The sequence below is a fragment of the Podarcis vaucheri genome (genome assembly GCF_965113315.1).
Source record: "Podarcis vaucheri genome assembly, chromosome: 5".
In the NCBI taxonomy this organism is placed as follows: domain Eukaryota; kingdom Metazoa; phylum Chordata; class Lepidosauria; order Squamata; family Lacertidae; genus Podarcis; species Podarcis vaucheri.
In genome coordinates this window covers 17,303,713-17,321,435 of record NC_138763.1, presented here as the reverse complement: position 1 = coordinate 17,321,435, position 17,723 = coordinate 17,303,713, and the positions used below count along the sequence as shown (strand labels likewise).

The following is a 17,723-nucleotide window of genomic DNA, read 5'->3' as shown; positions in this document are numbered from 1 at the left end:
ATTATCAATTTCATAGGTACTTCTAGTGAGATGTACATCTTAACCAATTCAAAAGTTGATTTTTCTGTCTTCCATATATTTCTCTAATATTTCTATAAAGTTGATAATGTATTGATTATCACAACCTGAGACAATGTGTTCCAAAGTTCCATTGCATACACTGTCCCTTGTCACCCATGTTTTAGGATAGGCAAACTATCCATTGCTAGACTTTTTCATTTGGTGATCCAGACATGAGGTTTGAAGTTTCACTCTATGTTATAGCTCTTTTTATGTTTATGTGCAGTGTGTGTGTGTGTGTGTGTGCGCGCGCACACACACACACACACGTAAATGTGTGCTTTACAATTCACTCTAAATGCTACACAGCTTAGAAAGGTCTAAATAAATTACTAAGTGACTACATTCTATTTGTCTTCTCCCCACCCCCATGCCCCTGCAATAGGCATTCAGTTTAGTCTATTCATAAGATTCTCTGGTTAAAAACTAGGAAAGCATATTTTCGAGTGTGGGAGAGATGGATATCTCTCTGTGTGTTTCTATTGACACATGTAAATACTTATTCATTCATTTAAAATTAAAAGTATTCTATTTATTGTATATAGTAAATTCATTATCATGGTGGCAGCTATACCAATCACTACAACTCCCATATTTGATTTTTTTTCTTTTAGTTTCTTCTGTTTCCATCTTTAGAACTTAACACACTGGCAGCCTATCCTAGGTAAAAGCTTTTGAAGGGTTTTACCTCTTCTCCGGGTCTAATAAGGTCAGTGACCTTTCGAGTTCCACTATTTCCTCTCCTATCATTAGCCTAAAACGTGCATCAACTATCTCTGATTTTTCTTCATCTCTTCTGCACCCCACCTCCTCCACCGGACTTTGGCTAATTAAGAAGTCAATTTCCTTTCCTCTGATGGGAGTTTTTGATAACAGAAAAATCCCACTCATGAGTAACGTAAAATTGCTAGATTTCCTGGTGAGTGTTTTGTCTCTGCCTCTGTCATTATTCATCACAGTGACAACTCTGTTTCTCACACACAAAGAAACAGACTAGATATTCCTCTGCTGACATTTAGCAGGGTCCAGGACCATGGCAGACAAACCAGACAAACCTTTGCCAACCAGATGCCCTCCAGATGTTGTTTGACTACAATTCCAATAAGCCCTGGCCAGTACAGTCTAAAAGTGGCTGTGCAGTCTTGCTGGCTGAGACCAGTGGGAATTGTAGTGCAGCAGTCTGGTACCATGCTGACAAAGGCCAAACAAGTCTGTAAATCAAGTTGAAAGGGAAAGTATAACCAATTTTTTCCGCATGCTGCTCTAAGATAAGGCTCCTCTCATTTTATATATTTATTTAACTATTAAATTTCTATACCACCTTTCATCCAAGGGTCACAGGACAGTTTACAATACAAAAAACACCAAAAAAAAGTAACAGGAAAAAAATCAAAACAGTAATCCCACTCCCCCCATTTAAAAGGTCATAGATTGTTTAATAAGCCTAAGACCTGAGAGAAGAAGAATGTTTTTGCCTGGCACCTAAGGATATGTAACAAAGGCACAAGGCAAACCTTCACAGGGACAGCATTTCACAAGCAGGGAGCCACAGCAGAAAAGGCCTGTTCTTGTGTTGCCACCCTTGTGTTGTCTTGTGTTGTCTTTTATAGCTAAGAATGTCTATCTTCCTCGGTTTCAGATATATATTCCCCAAGCACTGCGATCCCACGTCCTGCTCTACTTTGGTTAACATATTTGAAGTGAGTGGCTCTCACATTATTCCTCCCCTAGCGCAAGCAGCAGCAACAAAGCATAATCCCTGCTTGGTGTTATGTCCGGACTCAATGGCTCATTTCGCTCTATATGAATATAAAGCAAGATTTCTTCTTAGCTTCCTGGGTGAAACAAACCATGATTCCATGCACAGATGTAATGTTAAGCCATGGATTTTGGTTTGTTATTTCTGCTCCCACTGGGTGAGGAGTAAAGCAGGAGCAATCTTCAAGATCATAACAAACTATTAACCATGACATGGATACTAAACACTGTGGATACCCTTCAGCTGTTGTGGACTACAATTTCCATAATACCTCACCAGCATGGCCAATGGTTAGGGATGATGGGTGTTGTTGTCCATAACATCTGGAGGGTATCCTGTTGGTGACCCTATATATATATATATATGAACATGGCCAATATCTGGCATCCATTGATTTGAGTTGATCAGTGTTGAGTTTCAGATACAAATGTGATGCACATTTGTAATGTGAGAGCAGTGCTGAATACTGAGCATGCTCCTCTGCTCTCTGTACACGTTGAGCATGAAGGCAACAATGAGAGCAGTACTTATTCAGAGTGGCTCAGTTTGTTGTACACAAGTGCAAGAATAATTTCTGAATGTAAGGAAACACAATTTGCACCAAGTTTGACATGTGGCATTAACATGCACGTCTCAGCATGCGGCACCTATAGCAGAAAATGAACACACATTAACTTAATCCTGCATCTTTCATGGCTGACAAGGTCATGAGAAAGGTTTCTGAATCAGTACACACATTTGAGGCCAAATCAACAGTTAGCACTGTAGTAAGGATGCCTTTGCGAATGACTTCTGTATCCCTACATTGCAAGCACACATTAATGTATGTACAGCATTTACATATTTTCACATATTCATATTAAGTTTCCCCTTGAAAAATGTTTCCTGCATCTTTGGATCCTTTGCCTTTTTGTTGTTGTTGTTGTATTTTCATTCTAAAGAAGCTAAGCTCTTGCATCCAAAGACAGCATCAATTTTCCTGGAATCTTAACCAAGCTGAGTTAGCCTACACCTCATCAGGTCATTGATTATAGAGCTCATGTAAGTTTCAGTTCAGCCAGAATATAGTAAGTATGTGATCACATTTCCATTCTAGGCCCAGATTAGCAGCAGCAACAATCAGCACTGCAGATTGCTTCTCAGTGTAGTACTTCTCAAACTGCCTGCAATTGCTCCAGATTACAAACCTAAAACATTCCTTTGCTAGTTGCCAATTAAACGTAAAGGGACCCCTGTTAAGTCCAGTCGTGGACAACTCTAGGGTTGTGGCACTCATCTCGCTTTACTGGCCGAGGTAGCTGGCATTTGTCCGCAGACAGCTCCGGGTCATACGGCCAGCATGACTAAACTGTTTCTGGCGAACCAGAGCAGCGCATGGAAACGCAATTTACCTTCCCGCCGAAGCGGTACCTATTTTCGGACTGCTAGGTTGGCAGGAGCAGGGACCGAGCAACGGGCGCTCACCCCATCGCAGGGATTCGAACCGCCGACCTTCTGATCGGCAAGCCCTAGGCTCTGTGGTTTAGACTACAGCGCCACCCGCATCCAATTGCTCCTTATCAATTCTGACTATGAACCTTGTTTTCAAAGATAATACCTTGTTTTCAAAGATAATAAGAACTTTACATTTTCTAATTGTTAAAACATGTTTTAAGTGTCTTTGCCTCTGATTTAACACCCTTCTGTTCTTCTAGGACAAGAGGACCAAGTTAATGGAAATGTTCACTCTAGCAATGCTAGTGAATGCTGCTGTAATAAGCTGCATATAAACTTGCTTGTATTTGTACATGGTTCCCCCTCCCCCTTTAGCTCAAGCTTGAGATTTCAGTTATTCTGCAAACAAGCCTCAGGAGACATACAATTAAGCTCCCCTGGAGTCTCACCCCTTATAGCGTCCACCTGTAGCCAGACCAAGATAGCATCCCAGCGCAATGAATTAGCACTCTAAGCTGATTAGAGCAGCTTGGCACAACTCTATTTTATTGACACAATGAAGAGAGGACAGAAAAGGGTCTGAAATGAGAAAATCATTTCCATGCTGACTGAATTAAAGGGACAAAAGATCTCCTTGCAGTTGCACCATTCAGTTTGTTGGGAGGGGGAAAAGGAAGCCACTTAATGGATCACAATAGATCTAAGCAGACAGATGAAATTCAAAACTTCAGCATGAGTGCGATTAGCTGTTAAATTTATTCTAAATCATTTTGCTTTATGCATAATTTCAGTGATCATTTAGATCTATTGTTTGGGAAGGGGGAATAAACAATAATGCAAGATTTTTGTCTGCTTAGAGTCTTGGATTTCATTTTTTAAATCACAGCACATTGTTTGGTAATAGGTTTGGCAGCAAAGCTAAATTGGACTTAAACAAATGCTTGTTATGTTTCTTGGTTCAGAGTAGTGAATTAATGCTGTTTAATATATGGGCCGTAATAATACAAGCTCATCTCATTCCCAAGAAGGCTTAAATTGATTCTAAATCATGAGCATTATTTGACATTATTTAACAGAAAATAAACTTACTGCAATTCAGTGTATCAGGAAAATGTATGAGTCTGCGTCATTACAAACAGCTATCTCATTAAATTTCAGTTTACGCTAACAATAATAGGAAAAGAAATCCAAACTGCCAGGGGTTCTTGTGACTGATCTGTATAATTATTTTCAAAACAGGTATGCAATTTGCTTCATGAGTTTCAACCCAGAAATATTCATCTCGTTTCCCCCTCTTACATAGCCTTAAAAACTAAGCTATTAACTGCATTACAATTATCAGTATTGCCATAATTCTGTTTCCTAAATGTTTCAAAATCTGGAGTTGACACTGAAAGCTTTTACAGCTATCAAATTATCATAACCACAATCTATACTTTGGGGGAAAAACACCTATTTGCTTCCAACCTTTGGTTCCATTGTTTTAAAGGCAAAAAGGTCTAGTTTGCACGACACACTAAGGAAAACTTTGACTCCTAAATCTTTAATAGTCTGTGAGTAACTGTCCTTTAATTACAGTTTTTTGTTCGTTTTTACTTTAATTACAGTTTGAACATTTAGCATGAGTGGGCTGTTTGTTTGTTTTTTCAGTTCAGAGTGCGTTTTTCTTTTTCTCTTCTTCTCATTAGATTTTCAAGGACTCTGATTGGGTTCTCCATACAACTAGGGCTATTTTTACATGAAACGAATCAGTAACAGCTGCAGAGGACTGGTTAAAATAACTTAATAACATATTAATGGATTTTTAGTAGTTGTGGCAGCAGCAATGACAATATATTTGTATAGCACTTTAACCATATACTAATACTGCTATAGAGAGTGAGGGTGGGGGGTGGGACAGGTCCCTGCCTACTACAAAAAGGAATATTATCTTTGTGCATTATGTACAATTTATAAAACATTATGGACAATAAAGGTTAAAAGGTGCTGGGAATAACTTGTTTATGCTTTGTTTTGATAGCTCCTATTCATATTACTATAGGAAGTAAATTCTTATCTGCCCCAACGTCTCTGACAGTCAAGGGCACCCCTCATTTTAAGTGGCTGTTCCCTGATTCCTATAGAACATAATGGATGACGTTTATTTCAGACACAATGGATTCAGCAGGTCCCTTGCTTGGAAATGTTGAACTAGTAACCTCAGTAAAGACTTCAGTTATGGAAAGGATGGCAGGCACAGCATTTGGTTAACAGTCCTACCATGAATCCCAGAACTGGATTTTCATTTTAGGAATATTATTGATAGCCACATAACCCTTCAGAGGAAGAAAAATGCAGGGTTAAGTGTTCAAGATCATACAATGGATGACAAAACAGAAATTACTCAAAAAGGGTGTTTCTCCCCCTTCCCCGCTGCCCCCCTTCCAATGGACTGAGCTAAGCACTTTATATAAAAAGTGTGTATATAAAGCTTTGGGATATTTTAACAAACTCAACGTAGTGTAACTTTGCTGACAGCTTGTCACATTTCACTGACTGTTGGTCTGGGATCCTGTGATAACATCTGCATTCACTCAGGGTGAAAGCTTAGCATAAGACACATACACACACACACAAAAGTAGGGCCCTGCCACATAATGTTCCATCATTCTGTCGGTTCTGACATGTCATCTGAATTTTTTTAATCACTAAACACTTTTGGGACTCTGGTCCTTATTATCTTCTCTTAGTTTCTATACGCATATGGCAATGCTGAAAAACTTGAAGTCGGAAAGCAAGGTACTAGTTGGCAGCTTTTTTGCTTGCTTTTTTGGTCTAATCCTCAGGCCTTCATTCATGCTCACTGTTAATCTCTTAAGACATTATAAAACTGTTAGACAAAGAAACATGAATATCTCTGCTCTGCACAAGAATGGGAAGAAACCAAGGAAAATCTGGATCATGCTAAGCTTTTCTTTTCACCACAGAAATGGTAAGTTAAACCTGTTGCATCAAATTAGTTATAATTCTCAATACTAAGACAAACATGGTTCCCCCCCACACACAACTTTTCTTTTTGCCACAAAATAATAGGCAGAAGCAACATTTCAGGGGAAGAAATGCTATTACGACACATCCCTGACATGCAAAAATACAAAAATACCTATCAGAATACGTATAGATGAATTGTCTGATGACACAGCATACATATTATTGTCTTGCCACAAACCCTTTGAAACCTATGTAAAAAGTCTCATCTATGTAAGAAACCAGAAATTGTTCCTTGGACAGCAAAATAATGTTTCGTAGGTCTAGTTCAGGCCATCAGGAAACTGGTGGTTCATCTAGAAAGGTGCCTAAATTTGGGGACTTTCCCTGAGCAGCTGTGTTTTATATTTTCCCAGTTTGGTATGTCTGGAGTGATACCTATGAGAAAGCAGCAACGCAAGCACCTGTGGCACTTAGAGCTGGAAATAAAGGGAGGGAATGGATGCACAACATTTGGACCTAAAGATTTATAGGAAATGAAGACTCACCCAAAAAAAAATGGCACTGGAACCTAATATTATGATTAAAAGCACAGAGCCTTGAAGCAGCGGATAACAGAAGACAAAACAACACAGAATGACCATGCACAACTCCCATTCATTTCACTGAGGAGTCCAACTGCATTGTTGCTTAAATAAGATTTCAATCCATTCATACTGTTATTTCACCAGAGTTGCTGTTTTGGCAGCTGGGTAACCATCATTTTCTCATACTTTACTTCATTGAAATGGTCAGCCCAATGCATGTTTATTCATCTTCAGCAGGCAACACAAGGAACGGCCTTTTCTGTGGTGGCTTTCCACTAGTAGAATGCTCTCACCAAGGAGGCTCAACTGGTGCCTTTGTTACATTTCTTTAGGCACCAGGCGAAAACATTCCTTTTCTTCCAGGCCTTTGGCTAATTAAACAATCTATGGCCTTTTAAACTGTGGAGGGGTGTGGCGATCACACAGGGTCCCCGGACGTTTGACGGTCTATTGATCCCTGTGCCACCACTGTGATTGCTTCCCCGCTGCCACCAACCCGTTTCTCTTGGGTACACACAGAGTCCAGACAGTTGTTAACATTAATCCAAATAAACAAGTTTATTTGATAAGCATTAACAAGCTTATGGTTTCAGATAATTTTTCTTGTCAGTTTCTTAATCTTAGTTTCTTTACCGGCCTATACCTTCCTAATAACGACTAACTGATTATCCCAACTGTCTATCTGACTCCTCTTAACAGATTCTCTCACTCTCTCACATCAAACTATCCCAACCCACAGACTTATCCTCTCTTCTCTAACACCTGACTGACTCCTTAACAACACTAACTCTAACTCCTCCCCTTGGGTTCCCACTTGCCAATCACTTCACACTTATTTAACCCTTTCCTTATGACCCAGCATGATGTCACCTAAGAGGGCAAACACCATAAGAGGGTATTGTTTCATTGTCGTATGTATTTTTGTGCCCTTCTATTGTAAACCGCCCTGTGATCTTTAGATGAAGAGTGGCATCAAAATTTTAACAACAACAACAACAACAACAACAACAACAACAACAACAGAAAGGACAACCTGTTGGGGAAAAATCAAAGTGAGTAAATAAATGTCACACTAGCAGGCTGATCACTTCACTTCACCACCACAGTTACCCACTTAAGTCTTCCAGCCCAAACTGAGGCAAGGTGGAGAGATTATGGAAAAATCTCATTAGTTATTTGACTAATAAAGTGGCCATCAGCCTTGGGATAGTACTGACTTGCCCCTATAAAAGTGAAACATTTAGAAAGCTTTCTCTCCAAGAGAAAGAATGACACTTGAACCTAGCCAAACAAATAACGTATTCAATCACAGGGCCAGGTTTCTCTATCATGCTTCATCCCAAAAGAGTCCAATAAAATATAAAAGCACAAAATACATTTCCTAACCAACTGGTTATAGATTAACTGGTAACCAACAACAAATTCTGGACAATTAAAAGACATCAAAACCCTTTGCCGCTGTTAGGCATTAAAGCAAACATCTAACCCCAGTTTATAAAAGCCTGGGTAAACAAAAGCATCTTCAAATGATATATAAATATGTGAAACAGAGAGGACAAACATATCTCCAAGGGGAGAGCATTCCAGAGTCAGGGTAGTGTCATAGGCAAGGATCTGTTGTGTGCCCCTGTATCATGAATCCTTGGGTGGGATGGGACTATGAGCAGAACACACACACAACAATTATCTTAAGAACTGAGTTTGCTGGTGTTGGAAAAGGCACTCCTGCAGATATTTGGTTCCTAAGTGGTTTAGTGCTTTCCAGACCACGCAGCACCTTGATTTGGGCCCGATAGTATACATTCACCTGTGCAGTGCTTTTAGTATCAGTGTTACATGCTCCTGTCTGGTTGCCCCTGTAAATAACCAGGCAGCTGCATTCTGTGCTAGCTGCAGCTTCCAGACAGCCTTAAGGCAACCTCACAAAACAGTGCATTTCAATAATCCAAACTTGAGATCACCAGATCATAGATTGTGGGTGCCAGCCTACCTTGCCCAGAAATGGCCAGAACTACTGTACTAGCTAGAGGCACTCCTTCCTGCCAAGGTAACCTATACCTAATCAGTTCAAGGTGTACCCTTGAAACTACATACCTGCTCCTTCAAGGCATGTGCTACCCTATACAGAATAGGGCACCTCCCCAATTTCCTAAAAGAAAAACTGCCTATCCACAATGCCTCTGCCTTAGCAGAATTAAGTAAGAGTTTACTGGCTCTCATTCAACCCAACACTGCCTACAGGTATCCATCCAGCAGCCTCTTCTAATTCAGACTGAATGGTGAGATAGAACTTTGCCCTTAGTGCCACAAAATCTGTGAGAGCAGAAAAGACAATGAGATTTAGGAAATGGAGAGGATGAGAAAGGTGTTGGTAAAGATGTCAATAATTAGTTGTGCAAAAGAGAGAAGGAACAAGTTTCCTGAGTTCCCCACCAGGAGTTTCTTGAAAGCCAACTATGATAGTTTTAAAAGGACTTAGGACCAGGAGAATATCAGTGATGACTAGCTATGTACTACCACCTCCAGTATCTCAGAGGCAGTATTCTTCTGAATAACAGCTGCTAGGGAACACAAGTAATGCAAGTGCTTTTGCACCTATGTCATGTTTACAGGTTTTCGACAGACTGCTGTGGGAACAGTATGCTAAACTAGATGGGCTCTTCTTATGTCAGTGCTATGCACAAGTTTCTGGATGTAAATGACAGTTTAGCTTTCTACATTTGCAGACTGTGCTTTACCAATAATATCCAGATTTAAAACTAGATAATTTTTAGTAACAATCTGGGTTTCATGGAACCCTCCAAAGATGGTTCCAAAAGTAGATAAATTCCCAAATGAGAACTCAAAGCTTGTGTCCCTTTAAGGTTCCCGACTAATCTAAATAAAATGGCAAACAATGAAAGGAGACAGGAAAAGGGGATAGAAGAGGCAAGTAAAGCAGCTAGATATTGAAGCAGCTCATCTAATGAGAGGTCACGTGAGGCTTGAACTTCTGGGAAGCCTTGGGTGACTGAACCAGCTTTGAACAGCCCAGTAAGACTAAAAAACTGAACAACATGGCCCTTTGAGGAACAACATTTAATACTGTCACCTAAACTACAGACCTTCTGAAACAAAAGGAATAGCCAGGGTCAGACAGTTGCTGAAAGAGGGAGTACATAGTCAGAGGACAGTGATATACTAAATAACTGGACGTATGACAATACAAGTTCTCCTCCAGTGGGGAAGGAGGACAATGTTAGGAAGCAAAACAGCAGGCAGCTGATAAGAGTTTCAAATGATAAAGAGGTGGAGGATCCTATCCTTAAATGGATGGAAACAATTGTTAATTAGGTAATCAGTGGATGCAGTGTTCATTGGGAAATTGAAATTGAATGGCCAAACAGAAGTATATCCTATTAATGAGTTCCTCTATGTACTTGTCAAAGCTTTGTGTTTTGCACCCACCTGTAGAGTGATGCTAAAGAAGCATGCTTCATGGCTTTGCTTCAGTTGCCAACTGCACAGGGCACAAGGTTAACAACTTAGCTTCTTTACATTCTCCTGTAAAATCCAACATAAATGACCCTCAATCTAAAAGTGAAACCCTGTCCTGGGATCCTTAGTACTTTCCTAGATTGCAGTTCTTTTGCTCTGTCCCATGGTGCTCTCTCTTCTTCTACAGAAGTAAAGGGATCTCATGGATTGCTACGGAAGAATTGCTACGGTAGAATTCCAGAATCTGTGACATTATTTAGCAGGGAAAGCCCAATACATTTTGGCACCTGAGGCAAAACATCCCACCGCCTCCCCCATTATGCAGAGAAGGCATTGAGGCTCTGCAAGGGTGAATAGATGAATATCTATAGTGATACTGCAATCATAGGTTTGATAAAGGCAGGAGCTCATCATCAGGCTAATGTGACAGGAAAGGAGATCAATATAAGAAGGGAGACTTGCTGGGTACCACAACAGGGAGTAGTTGTCTGGTACAGCTGTGTGAATAGGGTGGAGGTCCTGCTAGGCAAGCCCTACATATAGGCTGGATGGTAGACTAGGGCGTTCCGAGACCTCCAAGCTGTGGTACAAAAGGGGGGGGGGGGTAAGGAGAGGAGAAGCATTTTGCCAAAATACCAATGCAAAAGCCAATCTATGACTGGCACAATAATGACCAGTGCCACTGTTGGTTAGTTTCACTGTGTACTATAGCTGAATAAGGCAGCTCCCCTCTTGCTTCTCTTTAAGAATGTCACACTCTCCCAGTGCGTACTTGCGCTCTGTCTCTTCACTGCTTGTTGAGCCATCAAAACACACCTTTGTTTCATTTTGCATGCAGTTTTCACCTCTGACCCAAGAAACTAGTTGTAGGCTTCCTGAACTTTATTGCCTGTTAATAGACTGCTGGCTCTCTTTTCAGCAGTTACAGAAATGCTAAGAAAAGACATTTAATTAAGGCTCACAAAGCCGAAGTCTGAAAAGCAAAGTCAGTATCCTACTTTATTTTTTATTTTTTTTAAAAAAAGAATAATATGTTTGAGGTGCTTTTGATATTCTTTACAAGTTTGTGCCACCCTTTCAACAAATAAGAAAGACATCACTGATTTAATTATCTTCCTATGGAACAATGGTATAACAAGCTGAATAGTGCTAAATGATTGATCTAGGTCATTCATCTTCTCCTTCCATCTATCTACACATTTTGTTTCTTTCGAGGCGTCAGGCTGATGTCCGTGTCACAGAGCAGTCCAGGGCTTTCATCAAACACACCCAGATGATCTTTCCTGCCTACTATTTCATGACACATGGTTATAATTTTGCCCATATTTCTTTGTCATTGCGTGCTATTAGCTACATCTGTTCGGGTTCCCCTCCCTCCTGCTTGATACTGCTAGAGAATAGCAGGTCTTTATCAAAGGTAACCTGTTAATGAAAAGAGGGGTTTTTTGTTCTTATTCTTAGTGTTTTGATGAGTGAACAAATATCTGTCTCAGTTAGGAAAGGACATTCTTATGGAGTACAGATATTATTTTACATTAAATATCATTATTAAAGATGACTTAGCCTCCTGTTTTATGCAACTTACCCAAAGAAAAGTCAGCTAATGTATTAAACTTTATTTTATAAAGGACTTGATATAATATTTGAGCACCTTGCTTTTTTTCTCTTTTGACAAGAGTAATAAACTCTGCTTAGTACAGACATGCACCGAATATCCCAAGTCAACTACGTTGCTTAAGGAAACATGCCCAAACAATCAGCTTTTGACAGCTGCATCTCCTGTTATTTACAATGGCCATCACAGTAATAACTCACCATTTCTATATTAATAAGGCAGTGAAATTTATTATGATGGTATTGAAAAGTTATTAAGTACTGCATCCCATGTGACAAAGTGCCACAGCACTGTCACCATCCAAAAGCAGTTGCCCATCCATCACCAAGCTTTCCAGATGGTCCTGCATCTTTATCGCTCCCAGGTTGGTGACATCACCTGTTCACCCCCTCGAAATTGATGATGAAAGCAAACAGATCTATCTTACTTACATTTACCAAATCAATTTAATTTTACAGGCTGTGGCTTAGTGACATATTGACTGTTTTCCTTAATGGCATCTACTATACTTAACGTAAGGAACTCATCTTTGAATCCCAGCTTGCATAATGTGTCATTTCATAATAAAAATTTTTTATCAACATTTATTTAATGGGAAGAATTATGAGTGTGCGTCAATATCTTTAAAAATATAGTTTCTATGATTATTTTGTCTTTTTCTTCATTTTTAGGTTTTGCATCTTCCTAAGGAGGTGAACTGTATATCTCTCTTTAAAGTAATATCAGGAGCAGTCAGTCAATCTTTCATTTAGTATTAGAATATTATTTTCTTTCAGGGCCAAACTACGCGTTACTTTAAACGTGTGCATTTAAAAGTCTGATGTAAAAAACTACACTTTTTTAAAGCAAAAGCAGCCACCAAAACAGCAAAAGGAGTTTAACTTTCCCTTTGCTTGCTATTTCCCTGCTGAATATTATCTCATTTCCCTGTCCACCCACTGCTATTTTGCCCTGAAATACTACCTTTGGGGGCAACTAGCTTCAGGGGAGATTCTTGGCAGGAAAGTGTTACAGAGGTAAAGGGTGAAATCATCCTCCTGCTGTGGTCAGACTGGAGTCTCATTCAGCTACTTTTGCTACAGAGAGAGAGAATGAGAAGGCAAGAGAGAGAGAGAAAGAGAGAAGGAAGGAAGGAAGGAAGGAAGGAAGGAAGGAAGGAAGGAAGGAAGGAAGGAAGGCCAGTTGTAAGTATGCTTGATAAAGCATGCCTTCCATGTAATGTGTAGTTTTCCCCTTGCTGAGGTTCTTTCACAATATTCCCTATAAGGTAAAGGTAAAAGGTAAAGGACCCCTGGATGGTTATGTCCAGTCAAATACAACTATGGGGTGCAGTGCTCATCTCGCTTCAGGCCGAGGGAGCCAGCATTGGTCCACAGACAGCTTTCTGGTTCATGTGGCCAGTAAGACTAAACCGCTACTGGCGCACGGAAGACCATGACAAGTGCCAAAGGCGCATGGAAACCCCGTTTACCTTCCTGCCACGGTGATACCTATTTATCTACTTGCACTGGTATGCTTTCAAACTGCTAGGTTGGCAGGAGCTGGGGGGAAATGACAGGAGCTCACCTCATTGCGTGGATTCAAGCTGCCAACCTTCTGATCAGCAAAGCCAAGAGGCTCAGCGGTTTAGACCACATTTCCCTTATATTACCTGTATTCAGCAAAAAATCCCAATGGACCCAACAGCTAACATGCATATAACTTTGCTTCAAAATTAGTTAGGCATTCATTCCAAGATTTGCCCAAAGTCTGATCCCTATAAAATGTTTTTACAGTTATGTCTTAAATACTACACCGAGCAGTGCTTGCCATTCAGATTTACAGTTGTTTACTTTGAAAAGAAAGAAGCAGTTTTTAGAGTGGCTACTCCCCATGTCAATATGGGAAGTGGCTATGACACTGGAATGCCCCACTTGATTTCCAGAATACAGACATGACAGAAGCAGCCCTGGATGGACCCATGGATCAGTGTCAATCACATCTCAAGAGAGCCTTCTCCCACATGAGTCAAGCAGCACATTAAGATCTTCCTTAAATATCCTACTCTGTCTGAAGGGTGATGGGTTGCTATAAAAGGCAACCTTTCTCAGCAGTGATGCTAAACACTGAGGAACTCTCTCCCTAGGTATATGCACTTCCCTTCCTCCCTGCTGATTTTTAGGAAGCAGATTTTAGATGGGTCTTATATGGCTCTTATATGGATTTGCATTTATGCCTTTGCACTCAGTCCTGCTTGCAGGCTTTGCACAGGCATCTGGTTGGCTACTGTGAGAACAAAATGCTGAACTAGATGGGCCATTAACTTGATCCAGAAGGCTCATCTTACGTTCTTACTTCATTTCAGGCATTCACATAAAAATATGAATGACTTCCAGATTTTTACAACTTTCGTTGACCTTGGTGGTAGACATATTGTCTGAAATGTTTGCATCAAATATTTATTTTAATATGCATCCCAAAGCATACCTGAAATATTTGGATAAGTTGATATTTCATTCACATTGGTACCAACCCTATGGTTTGTGTATGAGGAGCAGGTTATTGGTGTGATCTACAAGGCAGAGGGCCTTCAAGACTAAAAGGACTGGGATCATTTCCCCATTAAGGAAAGCCACTGCAGAATGTGTCAAACCTCACCCCCAGAGCAAACATCATTGTGTGCCTTCTCCATTGAACTATGCAGCATACAGGGAGCTTTCTGCTGCCATCTTGGACAACATATAAAATCATATTGTTACCACAGTAGACTGCAGATGTAAAAGCCTGAGCATTGCTTGTATTTTGGTTAACTGAATTTGAATTTCATTTATGTCTTTGGTTAAATGATGTTATCTAGCCCCAGCCCTTGGGGCAGCACGATGCAGCATTACTTTTAGTTTGTTTCAATTAATTAATTAAAACATGCAAATAATCATGTCCCAAGTTGTTCACACTTGTAATAAAAATGTGAGGCATTTTCTGTTTTATATTTTGGATCTGATGCCTTCTGTTTCCACTTTCCTAATACCCAGCTCAAGCATTAATATACAATGAATCCGAAAACCACTAGGGATAAACTATGTCTCCATGAACATGATGATTAAATCTTTCAAACCACAGAACAGGAGGAACCAAAATGTTCAACAAGCTGCAGTAGAGAAGAGAGGGAATGAATGCATCTGCACACACATGCAAATTATCCAAGTCCTAGGGAAGGATTTGAAGTTTCCTTTCATAGCATTTTCCAAGTAGTTATTCCTCACATCTTTCCCAAGAAACAAAGTATGGTGAAATCACAACTTTTATGTTTTGTGTTTTTTTAATGTAGGTTGTTTTTTAAATTGCTGACAGCTGTTTAAAATCTGTTTTCTTTGTTGATTAAGAAGCAGGCCGTTCTCTTTTTTGCAGTACAAATACTTGGCCTCAACACATGATTGGCCTGCTGGCAAATACTAAAACTGCAGTGACAAACTGCAAAAAAGCTTGACCTTTGCCTTTGCCCAGTGACCTCTTGTTCGATTTGTACTTTAGCCAAGCAATACCTGATTAGACGATGCTCAGCTTTGGACCCACAAACTGAGATCAAATTCAAATTTATAGCTTTTCATTTAAGCTGCTCTACAGCACTCCAATTATGACCCAAGCAGAACTATGTCACAACATATTTTTTTTGGTCCCACAACACATTGAATACGTGAAGCATTTGAACAAGCACAATATTGCAGACTTCATATGGGCACAATCTTTGTATGGGTATTGCAACATTCTATGGTGTTAGGAGGACTACTAGGTTGTAGTATATATTTCTGCACATTCGATCACAATTTTTAATTATAGTTTTCAATCCTTCCATCGGACCTATTAGGAGAGAGTCATTTAAAAAAGAAAAAAGAAAAAGAGGCCAGTTTTGAACAGCAACTACTTCAAGTTATAAATGCTCCAAACTAGATACTTGTTATTAACTATCAGCAAACTAAGACCCATATGTTTACAAATATTACTCTTATATATTATTAAAAGTTTGCTTTTAAAAGTATGGCTGTTTTTGTATGTTGGGGGGGGGGTTGCTACATTTTAATCCTGGCTGCTTAGTTGAAATCTGTAGATATAAAATATTGAGTACACCCAAACATAAATTGTTAGGGCCAGATTCAACTAAATAATTGTAGCAGCACAATGAGTCCCACTAGCGCATCAGGGTTTCTTTCATCCCCTCCCCCTGCATACCCCACCTGCATACTCATCCCCAGTTCAGTGCATGAGGGGAAGGGACACTGTTCTGTCTGACAAGCATACATTTTTTGTACTGATGGAACAACTGTAATAATGCAATACTGGATTCCTTCCTTAGTAGAGATAACAATGCAAACTATAATTTCCTTCCACCTTTAGCAACAAGATGGAGGGTGTGGCTATATTTATTATGTGCTCTTAAAGAGGCTATATAAATGGCTCTTACAATATTTTTGTTAAGATCACATCAGAGCAATGTTGACTAGAGGTCTCAGTTTCAACATGCCATTTTATTTGCACAGATAGACACATTCTATCTCATCTACCTTGTACCTTGTTTCCAGGAAATCAGCAAGATTCTATGAAAAGCCCTCATGAACTACAAGGTGATATATTTGAGAAGGCATGACCATACTCCCACATAATAAGCAGAATCAAAGCATAAAGTGATAAAGAGCCACCTTGTGGCTTTTCTGCATATACAAGAGAGGTGAGAAAAGAGTAAGACTAGATTTATTTTTAATATGACATATTTTTTAAAAAGAAATGGGAGCCAGAGAAGTTGAACAGTGCCTGGGCATTCCCACTGGATGAATATAATGCTTGCATACTTTGCAGCCACAGACAGGAATGAAACTCTGTGTGGGGAAAAACCCACACAGGGCTCAAGACTGGATAAAAGACAGGCCGCAACTTTATTGGGTTCAGGTTCGCAGTAGCAAGGCAAGGCATGGCAGGCAGGCAGGCATGGCTCATGTTTCTGACAATTCACATGCTATTTGAGTGAGTGGGTCACCTGCTGGGGAAATGTTGGAAGTTGGAAGGCAACTGCTGTGACAATTTGAACCAGTCCTGTGAGTGCCACCCAAACATCCCGGGATGTGGCAATGGCGGTAAACCTTGAGGTAAACTGATCTATGCCTTTGCTGAGATAGCAGGGAGCCCACACAGCTGTCCTCTTAACTAAGGATCTTGCCTGATGCTCCAGCATCAGATGCAGAATGCAACAAAATGAAATAAATCTGCAGTATGAACCAGACAGAATAAGTAAATGATGGGTTGCTGTGAGGAAGTCAAAAGTCCCAGGAATAGAAAAGCCAGAATATAATGGTCCTGTCCATGGAAGACCTGCCTTATACATGCATGGACGAGTGAAGATAATAGATTCAGGTAGGTAGCCATGTTGGTCTGACGCAGTCAAAATAAATTTTGTTTCTGGGTATAAGCTTTCGTATCTGAAGAAGTGTGCATGCACACAAAGCTTATACCCAGAACAAACTTAGTTGGTCTCTAAGGTGCTACTGGACAATTTTTTTATTTATTTCAAGTAGGGATAACGTCTTCTTCTCACTTGATCAGGCTGAAAGATACTCCCAAGCCATAATGAGCAACTTGCCAAGCTACTGCAAGGTAAAGCTGCCTGGTCAGCTGGTCACTCAGTATACCATGCTCCTTCCACACCCACAGCTAAGTGAAGCAGCTGACTAAGGCAGCTGATTTTGGTGGGAATGACAAAGGAAGAAAACTGCTGCTTATTGCTTTATTTCTACTGTCAATGAGCTTGTGAGATTTTCTGTCTCAGGTTAGGTGTTAAACTTAACCAGGCAGCATT

The 17,723-nt window shown here is 40.0% G+C and overlaps 1 protein-coding gene across 13 annotated transcripts in view; it reads right to left on the bottom strand.

Moving 5' to 3' along the window:
* The window catches only part of MECOM (MDS1 and EVI1 complex locus), a 495,241-nt gene that overhangs the window by 247,560 nt on the left and 229,958 nt on the right, over positions 1-17,723 (bottom strand). The window lies entirely within an intron of this gene.